Source organism: Arachis duranensis, chromosome 5, assembly GCF_000817695.3.
Source record: "Arachis duranensis cultivar V14167 chromosome 5, aradu.V14167.gnm2.J7QH, whole genome shotgun sequence".
Classification (NCBI taxonomy): domain Eukaryota; kingdom Viridiplantae; phylum Streptophyta; class Magnoliopsida; order Fabales; family Fabaceae; genus Arachis; species Arachis duranensis.
Window position 1 is genome coordinate 70348122 of NC_029776.3, and position 12656 is coordinate 70360777.

General features: G+C 38.6%; 1 non-coding gene across 1 annotated transcript; it reads left to right on the forward strand.

Moving 5' to 3' along the window:
* Positions 1–8170: 8170 nt before the first annotated feature.
* LOC127747851 (small nucleolar RNA R71) lies at positions 8171–8278 on the forward strand. The gene has a single exon (XR_008009798.1). It is a non-coding gene; the product is annotated as a small nucleolar RNA R71 (small nucleolar RNA).
* Positions 8279–12656: the final 4378 nt, after the last annotated feature.

Consider the following 12656-nt stretch of genomic DNA (forward strand, 5'->3'; position numbering starts at 1 on the left):
TATTGGAGTTGAACTCCAAGTTATAGTGTGTTTTGGGCGTTCAACTCCGGATCATGACGTTTTTCTGGCGTTTAACTCCAGACAGCAGCATGAACTTGGCGTTCAACTCCAAGTTACGTCGTCAATCTTCGATTAAAGCATGGACTATTATATATTGCTGGAAAGCTCTGGATGTCTACTTTCCAACGCCGTTGAGAGCGCGCCATTTGGAGTTCTGTAGCTCCAGAAAATCCATTTCGAGTGCAGGGAGGTCAGATTCCAACAACATCAGCAGTCCTTTTGTCAGCCTTCTTCAGAGTTTTGCTCAAGTCCCTCAATTTCAGCCAGAATTTACCTGAAATCACAGAAAAACACACAAACTCATAGTAAAGTCCAGAAATGTGAATTTAACATAAAAACTAATGAAAACATCCCTAAAAGTAGCTCAAACTTACTAAAAACTATATAAAAACAATGCCAAAAAGCGTATAAATTATCCGCTCATCAGCAACTCTCTGGATATTGGCTCAGAAGTTACAGCAGCAGATCGACGCGGACGCGGCAGGTGTGCGTCCGCGTGCACTTCCTTGTAGCTGTATGGACGCGCACGCACGTAGTGCGCGTCAGCGTGGAATGAGTTGGGCTTGAGGCTTAAGGTTGGCCTAGGGGAGGCCCAACTCTCTGGAATATGGGTGATGATGCATCCGCTCATGGACGCGTGCGCGTACATCGTGCGCGCGCGTCCACCCCCTTTTTTTTAAGCAATAAAATTGTGCTCAGGTGCTCCCTATAAAGCTCACAACTCTTTATTCACTCAACTATCATCTAATTCACCAAAACATGCAATTTGATATTATTCATTTACTACTAAACACAACATACATATGACTATGCTAACAATTAAGTTGTACAAACAAATCTATATGAAACATCTACCTACAATGGCAACTCAAATCACTTATTAAGCAAAATTAAAAGATTATGGAAAGAGTTTACCATGGTGGGGTGTCTCCCACCTAGTGAGAGCTTCTCTCTCTAGAAACTACTTCTAAAACTAAACTATGACTAATGATCAAAAGTTAGTTGATTCCTCTTAAATCCTTGGCTTAAATAGCATCATAAATGAGTTGGATTGGGCCCACAAGGCTTCTAAAGTTCGCTGGCCACGTTTTGCTTTAAGTGAACCAGGTGGCAGCAACAGCGCGTTCTTGTACTATGCGCGTATGCGTCACCATGCGCAGTTCAACCATAGCAAATCTTATATCGTTTCGAAGCCCCGAATGTTAGCTTTCCAACCCAACTAAGACCGCATCATTTGGACCTTTGTAGCTCAAGTTATGGTCGTTTAAGTGCGAAGAGGTCGGCTTGACAGCTTTCCGGTTCTTTCATTTCTTCATGAGTTCTCCAACTTTTCATGCTTTCTTTCTTCATTCCCTTGATCCAATCTTTGCCTCATAAACCTTAAATCACTTAACAAACATATCAAGGCATCTAATGGAATCAAGGTGAATTAAATTTATTTATTTTAAGACCTAAAAAGCATGTTTTCACTCTTAAGCACAATTAAAGTAGAATATACAAAACCATGCTATTTCATTGAATAAATGTGGGTAAAAGGTGATAAAATCCCCTAAAATCAATACAAGATAAACCCTACAAATGGGGTTTATCATGGTGCACGTAATTGTGATCACACTTTTCAGAACTCCGGTACAACTAACCAGCAAGTGCACTGGGTCGTCCAAGTAATAAAACCTTACGCGACTAAGGGTCAATCCCACGGAGATTGCCGGCATGAAACAAGCTATGGTCATCCTGTAAATCTTAGTCTGGCAAATTCAATTGATTATGAGTTTTGATAATTGAAAGATAAATAAAACATAAATTAAAATAAAGATACTTATGTAATTCATTGGTGAGAATTTCAGATAAGCGTTTGGAGATGCTTTGTTGCTTCTAAACATCTGCTTTCCTATTGTCTTCATCCAATCATGCGTGCTCCCTTCCATGGCAAGCTATATGTTGGTCGATCACCGTTGTCAATGTCTACCATCCGTCCTCTCAGTGAAAATGGTCCATGCTACGGTTTTTGTACGGCTAATCAACTGTCGGATCTCTCGTCTCGGATGAAAAATACCAGGCACAGCTACCGCACGGCTAATCATCTGGTTCTCACTTGTGTCAGAATAGGATCTCTCTATCCTTTTGCATACTGTCACTGCACCCAACATTCGTGAGTTTGAAGCTCGTCACAGTCATCCCATCCCAGATCCTACTCGAAATACCACAGACAAGGTTTAGACTTTTCGGATCTCAGGAATGCTGCCAATTGGTTCTAGCCTATACCACGAAGGTTCTAACCTCACAGACTTGGTCCGTCGATTAGAGACCCAAGAGGCTATACTCCGGCTGTCGTCCAATGACTACGTTGAACATCATGTAGACCGCTTGTGGTTGTCAGGCACGCGGATCTTGGCCAAGCGAGTAACGAAGATAGTGGGTGAATGTCACGGGTCACCCCTTCATTCTGACTTAACTGAATTAAGTACGAGAGTATATCTTAGAGAAGAAATAGGCATGAATTGAAAGAAAAATAGTAGTACTTGCATTAATTCATGAAGAATAGCAGAGCTCCACACCTTAATCTATGATGTGTAGAAACTCCACTGTTGGAAAATACATAAGAGAAAAAGGTCTAGGCATGGCCGAATGGCCAGCCTCCCCAAATATGAAAAGTCTCACAAAAGTGATCCCAAGATCAAAAGATGATATAAAAGATATCCCAGTCTAAAGATAAACATACAATAGGAAAAAGTGCTATTTATACAAAACTAGTAACTTATGTTTACAGAAAATAAGTAACTAAGTGCAGATAGTGTAGAAATCCACTTCCGGGGCCCACTTGGTGTGTGCTTGGGTTGAGCATTGAGCTTTACACGTGCATAGGCCTTTTCTAGAGTTAAACGCCATCTTGGATGCCAGTTTGGGCGTTTAACTCCAGTTATGGCGTTTTACGCCAGAAAAAGGTCTCTAGTGGGTGTTTGGACGCCAGTTTGGGCCATCAAATCTCAGACAAAGTATGAACGATTACACATTGCTGGAAAGCCCAAGATGTCTACTTTCCAACGAAATTAAGAGCACGCCAATTTGTTTTCTGTATCTCCAAAAAATTTACTTCAAGTGCAGGAGGGTCAGAATCCAACAACATCTGCAGTCCTTTCTCAGCCTCTGAATCAAACTTTTGCTTAGGTCCCTCAATTTCAGCCAGAAAATACCTGAAATTACAGAAAAACATCCAAACTCATAGTAAAGTCCAGAAATGTGATTTTTGCATAAAAGATAATAAAAATATAATAAAAAAGTAACTAAAACATATTAAAAACTATGTAAAAACAATGCCAAAAAGCGTATAAATTATCCGCTCATCACAACACCAAATTTAAATTGTTGCTTATCCCCAAGCAACCAAAAACAAATAGAGATAAAAAGAAGAGAAAATAAAATAAATTCCAAAATATCAATGAAGCTTAGTTCCAATTAGATGAGCGGGACTAGTAGCTTTTCGCTTCTAAACAGTTTTGGCATCTCACTTTATCCTTTGAAGTTTAGAATGATTGGCATCCATATGAACTCAGAATTCAGATAGTGTTATTGATTCTCTTAGTTTAGCATGTTGATTCTTGAACATAGCTACTTTATGAGTCTTGGCCGTGACCCTAAGCTCTTTGTTTTCCAGTATCATCAATGGATACATAAATGCCACAGACACAGAACTGGGTGAACCTTTTCAGATTGTGACTCAGCTTTGCTAAATTCCCTAGTTAGAGGTGCCCAGAGTTCTTAAGCACACTCTTTTGCTTTGGATCACGACTTTAACCACTCAATCCCAAGCTTTTCACTGGACCTTCATGACATAAGCACATGGTTAGGGACAACTTGATTTAGCCGCTTAGGCCAGGTTTTTATTCCTTTGGGCCCTCCTATCCATTAATGCTCAAAGCCCTGGATCCTTTTTACCATTGCCTTTTAGTTTAAAGGGTTACTGGCTTTTTGCTTTTGCCTTTTGGTTTAAAGAGCTATTGGCTTTTTTTGCTTGCTTTTTTTTTTCTTTCTTTTTCTTTATTTTTGGCCATATATTTTTTTTCGCAAGCTTTGTGTTTTTCACTGCTTTTTCTTGCTTCAAGAATCAATTTTATGATTTTTTAGATTATCAATAACATTTTCTCTTTTTTCATTATCCTTTCAAGAGCCAATAATTTCAACATTCACAAACTTCACTATCAAAAATATTCACTGTTCACGCATTCATTCAGAGAACAAAAAGTATTGTCACCACATCAAAATAATTAAACTAATTTCAAGATAGAATTCAAAATTTATGTACTTCTTGTTCTTTTGCAAATAGAAACATTTTTCATTTAAGAGAGGTGAATGATTCATGGAACATTCATAGCTTTAAGACATAGACACTAAACACTAATGATCATGTAATAAAGACACAAATATAGACAAAGCATAAAGCATAAAACCGAAAAAAAAGAAAAATAAGAACAAGAAAATTAAAGAACGGGTCCACCTTAGTGACGGTGGCTAGTTCTTCTTCTTGATGATCCTATGGAGTGCTTGAGCTCCTCAATATCTCTTCCATGCCTTTGTTGCTCCTCTCTCATGGCTCTTTGGTCCTCTCGAATTTCATGGAGGATAATGGAGTGCTCTTGGTGCTCCATCCTTAGTTGCTCCAAATTGGAACTTAAATCTCCTAAAGAGGTGTTGAGTTGCTCCCAATAGTTGTTTGGGAGAAAATGCATCCCTTGAGGCATCTCAGGGAATTCTTGTTGAGGTCCATGAGTGGGCTCTCTTGTTTGCTATATCCTCTTTTTAGTGATGGGCTTGTCTGCTTCAATGGGGATGTCTTCCTTTATGACAATTCCAGCTGAATTGCATAGGAGACAGATGAGATGAGAAAAGGCTAACCTTGCCAAACTGGAGGGCTTGTCAGCCACCTTGTATAGTTCTAAAGGTATGATCTCATGAACTCCACTTCCTCTCCAATGATGATACTATGGATCATGATAGCCCAATCCATAGTTACTTCGGATCGATTGCTAGTAGGAATGATAGAGCGTTGGATGAACTCCAACCATCCTCTAGCCATGGGTTTGAGGTCATGCCTTCTCAGTTGAATCGGCTTGCCTTTGGAGTCTCTCTTTCATTGGGCTCCTTCCGCACAGATGTCCATGAGGACTTGGTCCAACCTTTGATAAAAGTTGACCCTTCTAGTGAAAGGATGAGGATCTCCTTGCATCATTGGCAAGTTGAATGCCAACCTCATGATTTCTAGACTGAAATCCAAGTATTTCCCCCGAACCATTGTGAGCCAATTCCTTGGGTTCGGGTTCATACTTTGATCATGGTTCTTAGTGATCCATGCATTAGCATAGAACTCTTGAACCATTAAGATTTTGACTTGTTGGATGGGGTTGGTGAGAACTTCCCAACCTCTTCTTTGCACTTCACGTTGGATCTCCAAATATTCACTCTTTTTGAGCATGAAGGGGACCTCGGGGATCACCTTTTTCTTTGCCAACTTTATAGAAGTGGTCTTGACGGACCTTTGAGATGAATCTTTCCATTTCCCATGACTCGAAGGTGGAAGCAACTACCTTCCCTTTCCTCTTTCTAGATGTTTCTCCGGCCTTAGGTGCCATTAATGGTTATGGAAAAACAAAAAAAGTAGAGCTTTTTCCCACTCCAAACTTAAAAGGTTAGCTCATCCTCAAGCAAAAAAAGAAAGAAGGGAGTAGAAGAAGAAGAAATGGAGGAGATAGAGGGGGGTGCGTGGTTCGGCCAAGGGGGTGAAGAAGTGTTTGTGTTGTGTGAAATTGAGGGTGGTAAGGAGGGGTATTTATAGGGTAAGGGAGAGAGGGAATCCATGCGAGAATGGGTGGGTTTGGGAGGGAAATATTTTGAATTCGAATGGTGAGGTAGGTGGGGTTTTATGAGGGGTTTTTGGGGAAGAGTGGATGTATGTGAGTAATGGAGAGATTATGGGGAAGAGGGTAGGATTTGATAGGTGAATGGTGTTTGGGGAAGAGTGTTATGGAAAGGTGTGAAGAGGAAAGAGAGTGAGTTGGGGTAGGTGGGGATCCTATGGGGTCCACAGATCCTGAGGTGTCAAGGATTTCTCATCCCTGCACCTTTTTGGCGTTTAAACACCATCTATGTGCCATTTCTGGCATTTAACGCCAGCTCTGCTACCTTTCCTGGCGTTAAACGCCAGTCTGTCTGCCCATTCTGGCGTTTAACGCCCAGAATGCTGCCATTTTGGGCGTTAAACGCCAGTAAGATCATCCTACAGGGTGTGATATTTTTTATGTTGTTTTTTATTCCTACCTTAATGCTACAGCTATTTTTGTGACTCTACATGGTCATTATCCTAAAGAAAACATAAACTAACAATGGAAAATGCAATGAAAAAAACATAGATAAATAAGATTGGGTTGCCTCCCAATAAACGCTTCTTTAATGTCAATAGCTTGATAGTAAGCTCTTACAGAGCTGCACAGATACTTAGAGCATGATTGTGGCCTCCCAACACCAAACTTAGAGTTTGAATGTGGAGGCTCTGCTTGACTCTGTATGGAGAGATTTGGATAAAGCTTTTCATGTTTCTTCTCCATGTTTACAGATGAAGATCCTTGAGCCTTAAACACAAGGTAGTCCTCATTCAATTGAAGGACTAACTCTTCTCTGTCCACATCAATCACAGCCATTACTGTGGCTAGGAAGGGTCTTCCAAGGATGATGAATTTATCTTCATCCTTCCCAGTGTCTAGGATTATGAAGTCAGCAGGGATGTAAAGGCCTTCAACCTTCACTAAGACATCCTTTACAAATCTATAAGCCTGTTTCATTGATTTGTCTGCCATCTCTAATGAGATTCTTGCAGATTGTACCTCAAAGATTCCTAGTTTCTCTATTACAGAGAGTGGCATGAGGTTTATACCTGACCCCAGGTCACACAGAGCCTTCTCAAAGGTCATGGTGCCTATGGTGAAAGGTATTAAGAACCTTCCGGGATCTAGTTTCTTTTGAGGTAATGTCTGCTAAACCCAGGCATTCAGTTCACTGATGAGTAATGGAGATTCATCCTCCCAAGTCTCATTACAAAATAACTTGGCATTTAGCTTCATGATTGCTCCTAGGTATCGAGCAACTTGCTCTTCAACAATATCTTCATCTTCTTTAGAGGAAGAATACTCATCAGTGCTCATGAATGGTAATAGAAAGTTCAGTGGAATCTCTATGGTCTCTATATGAGCCTCAGGTTCCTTTGGTTCCTCACTAGGGACTTCCTTATTGGCTAGTGTTCGTCCATTGAGGTCTTCCTCACTAGAGATCACTGCCTCTTTCTCCTCTATAGGTTCGGCCATTTTGGTTATATTAATGGCTTTGCACTCTCTCTTTGGATTCTCTTCTGTATTGCCTAGGAGAGTACTAGGAGGAGTTTCAGTAACTCTTTTACTCAGCTGACCCACTTGTGCCTCCAAATTTATGATGGAGGACCTTGTTTCAGTTATAAAACTGAGAGTGGCCTTAGATAGATCAGAGACTATATTTGCTAAGCCAGAGGGGCTCTGCTCAGAATTCTCTGCTTGTTACTGAGAAGAAGATGGAAAAGGCTTACTATTGCCAAACCTATTTCTCCCACCATTATTATTATTGAAGCTTTGTTGAGGCTTCTGTTGATCCTTCCATGAGAAATTTGGATGATTTCTCCATGAAGGATTATAGGTGTTTCCATAGGGTTCTCCCATGTAATTCACCTCTTCCATTACAGGATTTTCAGGGTCATAAGCTTCTCCTTCAGAGGAGGCTTCTTTAGTACTGCCGGATGCAGCTTGCAATACAGTCAGATTTTGAGAAATCATATTGACTTGCTGAGTCAATTTTTTATTCTAAGCCAATATGGCATTCAGAGCATCAATCTCAAGAACTCAGTCATCCCATTACTCACAGGATTTCTTTCAAAATGGTACATGAGCTGATTATTTGCAACTACCTCAATGAGTTCCTGAACTTCAGCAGGGGTTCTCTTCAGTTGAAGAAATCCACCAGAAGAATGGTCCAATGACATCTTGGATAATTCAGATAGACCATCATAAAATATATCCAAGATGCTCCATTCTGAAAGCATGTGAGAAGGACACCTTCTGGTCAATTGCTTGTATCTTTCCCAAGCTTCATAAAGGGATTCACCTTCTTTCTGTCTGAAGGTTTGGACATCCACTCTAAGCTTGCTCAGCTTTTGAGGTGGAAAAAATTTGGCCAAGAAAGCAGTAACCAACTTATCCCAATAGTTTAGGCTTTCTCTAGGTTGTGAGTCCAACCATGTCCTAGCTCTGTCTCTTACGGTAAAGGGGAAAAGCATAAGTCTATAGACCTCGGGGTCAACCCCATTGGTCTTAACAATATCACAGATCTGCAAGAATTCAGCTAAGAACTGATGAGGATCTTCCGATGGAAGTCCATGAAACTTGCAATTCTGCTGCATTGGAGAAACTAATTGAGGCTTAAGCTCAAAGTTGTTTGCTCCAATGGTAGGAAGTGAGATGCTTCTTCCATAGAAGTTGAAAGTTGGTGTAGTATAGTCACCAAGCATCTTCCTCGCATCTCTAGCATTATTGTTGGGTTCGGCTTCCATGTCTGCTTCTTTTTCGAGATTTTCTGTAAGGTTCTCTCCGGAGTGTTGTGCTTTAGCTTCTCTTAGCTTCCTCTTCATAGTCCTTTCAGGTTCAGGATCAGCTTTAACAAGAATGTCCTTATCCTTGTTCCTGCTCATATGAAAAAAAAAGAGAACAAAAGAGAGTATTGGAATCCTCTATGTCACAGTATAGAAATTCTTTTATGTGTCAGAAGAAAAGAAGAATAGGAACATGAGGTAGAGAAAGAAGAAGAAGAATTCGAACACAGAGGGAGAAAGAGGATTCGAATTATTAGATGAGAAGTGTTAGTACTTAAATAAAATAAATAGAAAGAGATGAGAGAGTGAGAGTATTCGAATTTTAAAAAGAGGGAGAAGAAAAATATTTTTATTTTTATTTAATTAATTAAGTTAGTTTCGATAATTTGAAAAAAAAAATAGAAGAAAATTAAAAACTAAAACAATTAGTTAATTAAAAAGATTTAAAAAAATGGTTAGTGATTTTCGAAAATTAGAAGTGGAAAAGTAGTTAGGTGGTTTTGAAAAGGATAAGAAATAGTAAACTTTTTAAAATTAAAACAAACAATTCAAGTAGTTAGTTGAAAAAGATTTGAAAATAAATTTTTGAAAAGATAAGAAGTTAGAAAAAGATTTTGAAATTAGAATTTTAAAAGATATGATTGAAATTTATTTTGAAAAAGAGTTGAAAAAGAAATTAAAAAGGTTTGACTTTTAAAATTAAAGTTGATGACTTGACTAACAAGAAACTAAAAGATATGATTCTAGAATTCAAAGATTGAACCTTTCTTAACAAGAAAGTAATAAACTTGACATTTTTGAATAAAAACATTAATTGTTAGCAAGGATTTTCGAAAATATGAAATAAAATTAAGAAAAAGATTTTGAAAAATTAGTTTTAAAGTTTTTGAAAACATAAAAAAAATGAAAAAGATATGATTGATAAAAGATTATATGAAAAAGATAAGATTTTAAAATTTAAAAGGGGTGAATTAAAAGGATTTGGAAAGATTATTAACTTTTGAAAATAGAAATTGAAATATGAACGTTTAAAATATGTTTGATGCAAAAAGTTAAGAATTAAAACATGAAAAATTGAAAAAAATCGAGTTGGAAACAAAATTACCCCCCTTGTGTCATCCTGGTGTTAAATGCCTAGAATGCTATCCATTATGGCGTTTAATGCCCACCTGACTGCCTCTTTGGGTGTTTAACACCCAGCCAGATACCCTGGCTGGCGTTAATCGCCAGGAATCCTTCTTTACTTGGCGTTTCTCTGAATGCCCAAAATGCTGCCATTTCTGGGGTTAAACGCCCAGAATGCTACCTATTCTGGCGTTTAACGCCCAGAATGATACCTTTATTGGCGTTAAACACCCAGAATGATAGCCATTCTGGTGTTTAACGCCCAGAATGATACCTTTATTGGCGTTAAACGCCCCGAATGATAGCCATTCTGGCGTTTAACGCCCAAAATGCCTCTTTACTGGCGTTTTAACGCCAGTGAGCTCTTTTTCTCAGTGATTCCTCTGCTTTATGTTCTGATCCTTCATTTCTTTGTATTATTTACTGAAAAGATATGTAAATTTTTTTTGATTTGAAATTTTGACTTGACTAACAAGAAACAACTAAATTTAAAAAATTTTTTACCAAGTCAACTCAAAATTTCCAAAATTATGAGAAGAAAAAGGAAAATATATTTTTTTATTTTTGACTTTTTAATGAGGAGAGAGAAAATCAACAAAATAAAACAAAACATAAAAGTTTAAGATCAAAATAAATAATGCATGCAAGAACACTTTGAATGTCAAGATGAACACCAAGAACACTTTGAAGTTCAAGATGAACATCAAGAACATATTTTTGAAAATTTTTAAGAAAATTAAGACATGCAAGACACCAAACTTAGAAATTTTGAATGTTTAAACACTATGGATTAAAAAATGCATATGAAAAACAACATAAAACACAAAACAAGAAAATCATAAGATTAAACAAAGAAAATCATGAAGAACAACTTGAAGATCAAAAAGAACACATGATGAATTTTCGAAAATCTAAGAAAGATTAAAGACATGCAAGGCACCAAACTTAGAATTTGGCACTAGACTCAAATAAGAAACACAATTTTTTTTTGGTTTTTATGATTTTAAAATTTTTTTTGTATTTTTCGAAAATAAAAATAAAAATAAAAGCTTAAACATAAAATAAAATTACCTAATCTAAGCAACAAGATGAACCGTCATTGTCCAAACTCGAACAATCCCCGGCAACAGCGCCAAAAACTTGGTGCACGGAATTGTGATCACACTTTTCACAACTCTGGTACAACTAACCAGCAAGTGCACTGGTGGGAATTTCAGATAAGCGTTTAGAGATGCTTTGTTGCTTCTGAACCTCTGCTTTCCTATTGTCTTCATCCAATCATGCGTGCTCCCTTCCATGGCAAGTTGTATACTGGTGGATCACCATTGTCAATGGCTACCATCCGTCCTCTTAGTGAAAATGGTCCAAGGTACAGTTTCTGTATGGCTAATCAACTGTTAGATCTCTCGTCTCGGATGAAAAAACCAGGCACAGCTACCGCACGGCTAATCAACTGTCAGTTCTCACTTGTGTCAGAATAGGATCTCTCTATCCTTTTGCACAATGTCACTGTGCCCAACATTCGTGTGTTTGAAGCTCGTCACAGTCATCCCAACCCAGATCCTACTCGAAATACCACAGACAAGGTTTAGACTTTCCGGATCTCAAGAATGCTGCCAATTGGTTCTAGCCTATACCATGAAGGTTCTAACCTCACAGACTTGATTCGTGGATCAGAGACCCAAGAGACTATACTCTGCCTGTCGTCCAATGACTATATTGAACATCATGTAGACCGCTTGTGGTTGTCAAGCACGCAGATCTTGGCTAAGCGAGTAACGAAGATAGTGGGTGATTGTCACAGGTCACCCTTCATTCTGACTTAACTGAATTAAGTACGAGAGTATATCTTGGAGAAGAAGTAGGCATGAATTGAAAGAAAAACAATAGTATTTGCATTAATTCATGAATAATAGCAGATCTCCACACATTAATCTATGATGTGTAGAAATTCCACCGTTGGAAAATTCATAAGAGAAAAAGGCATTGCCGAATAGCCAGCTTCCCAAAATATGAAAAGTTGCACAAAAGTGATCCCAAGATCTAAAGACGATCCAAAAATATCACAAACTAAAGATAAAGATACAATAGGAAAAAGTGTTATTTATACTAAACTAGTAACTTAGGTTTACAGAAAATAAGTAAGTAAGTGCAGATAGTGCAGAAATCCACTTCCGGGACCCACTTGGTGTGTGCTTGGTGGTGCGCGAAATTGTGAACAATACTTTTTCACAACTCTCATAATCCCCAGTAATGGCTCCAAAAACGTGGTAGCTCAATACCATGGCATTACATAACTTCGCACAACTAACCAGCAAGTGCACTGGGTCGTCCAAGTAATAAACCTTACGCGAGTAAAGGTCGATCCCACGGAGATTGTTAGTATTGAAGCAAGCTATGGTCATCTTGTAAATCTTAGTCAGGCAAATTCAAGTAGTAATGGTGATGAACGAAAATAACACAAAGGTAAAGATAGAGATACTTATGTAATTCATTGGTAGGAACTTCAGATAAGCGCATGAAGATGCCTTCCCTTCCGTCTCTCTGCTTTCCTACTGTCTTCATCCAATCCTTCTTACTCCTTTCCATGGCAAGCTTAAGCAAGGGTTTCACCGTTGTCAGTGGCTACCTCCCATCCTCTCAGTGAAAGCGATTGCATATGCTCTGTCACAGCACGCGGAATTCAACTGTCGGTTCTCGGTCAGGCCGGAATAGAATCCATCGATTCTTTTGCGTCTGTCACTAACGCCCCGCCTGCTAGGAGTTTGAAGCACGTCACAGTCATTCAGTCATTGAATCCTACTCAGAA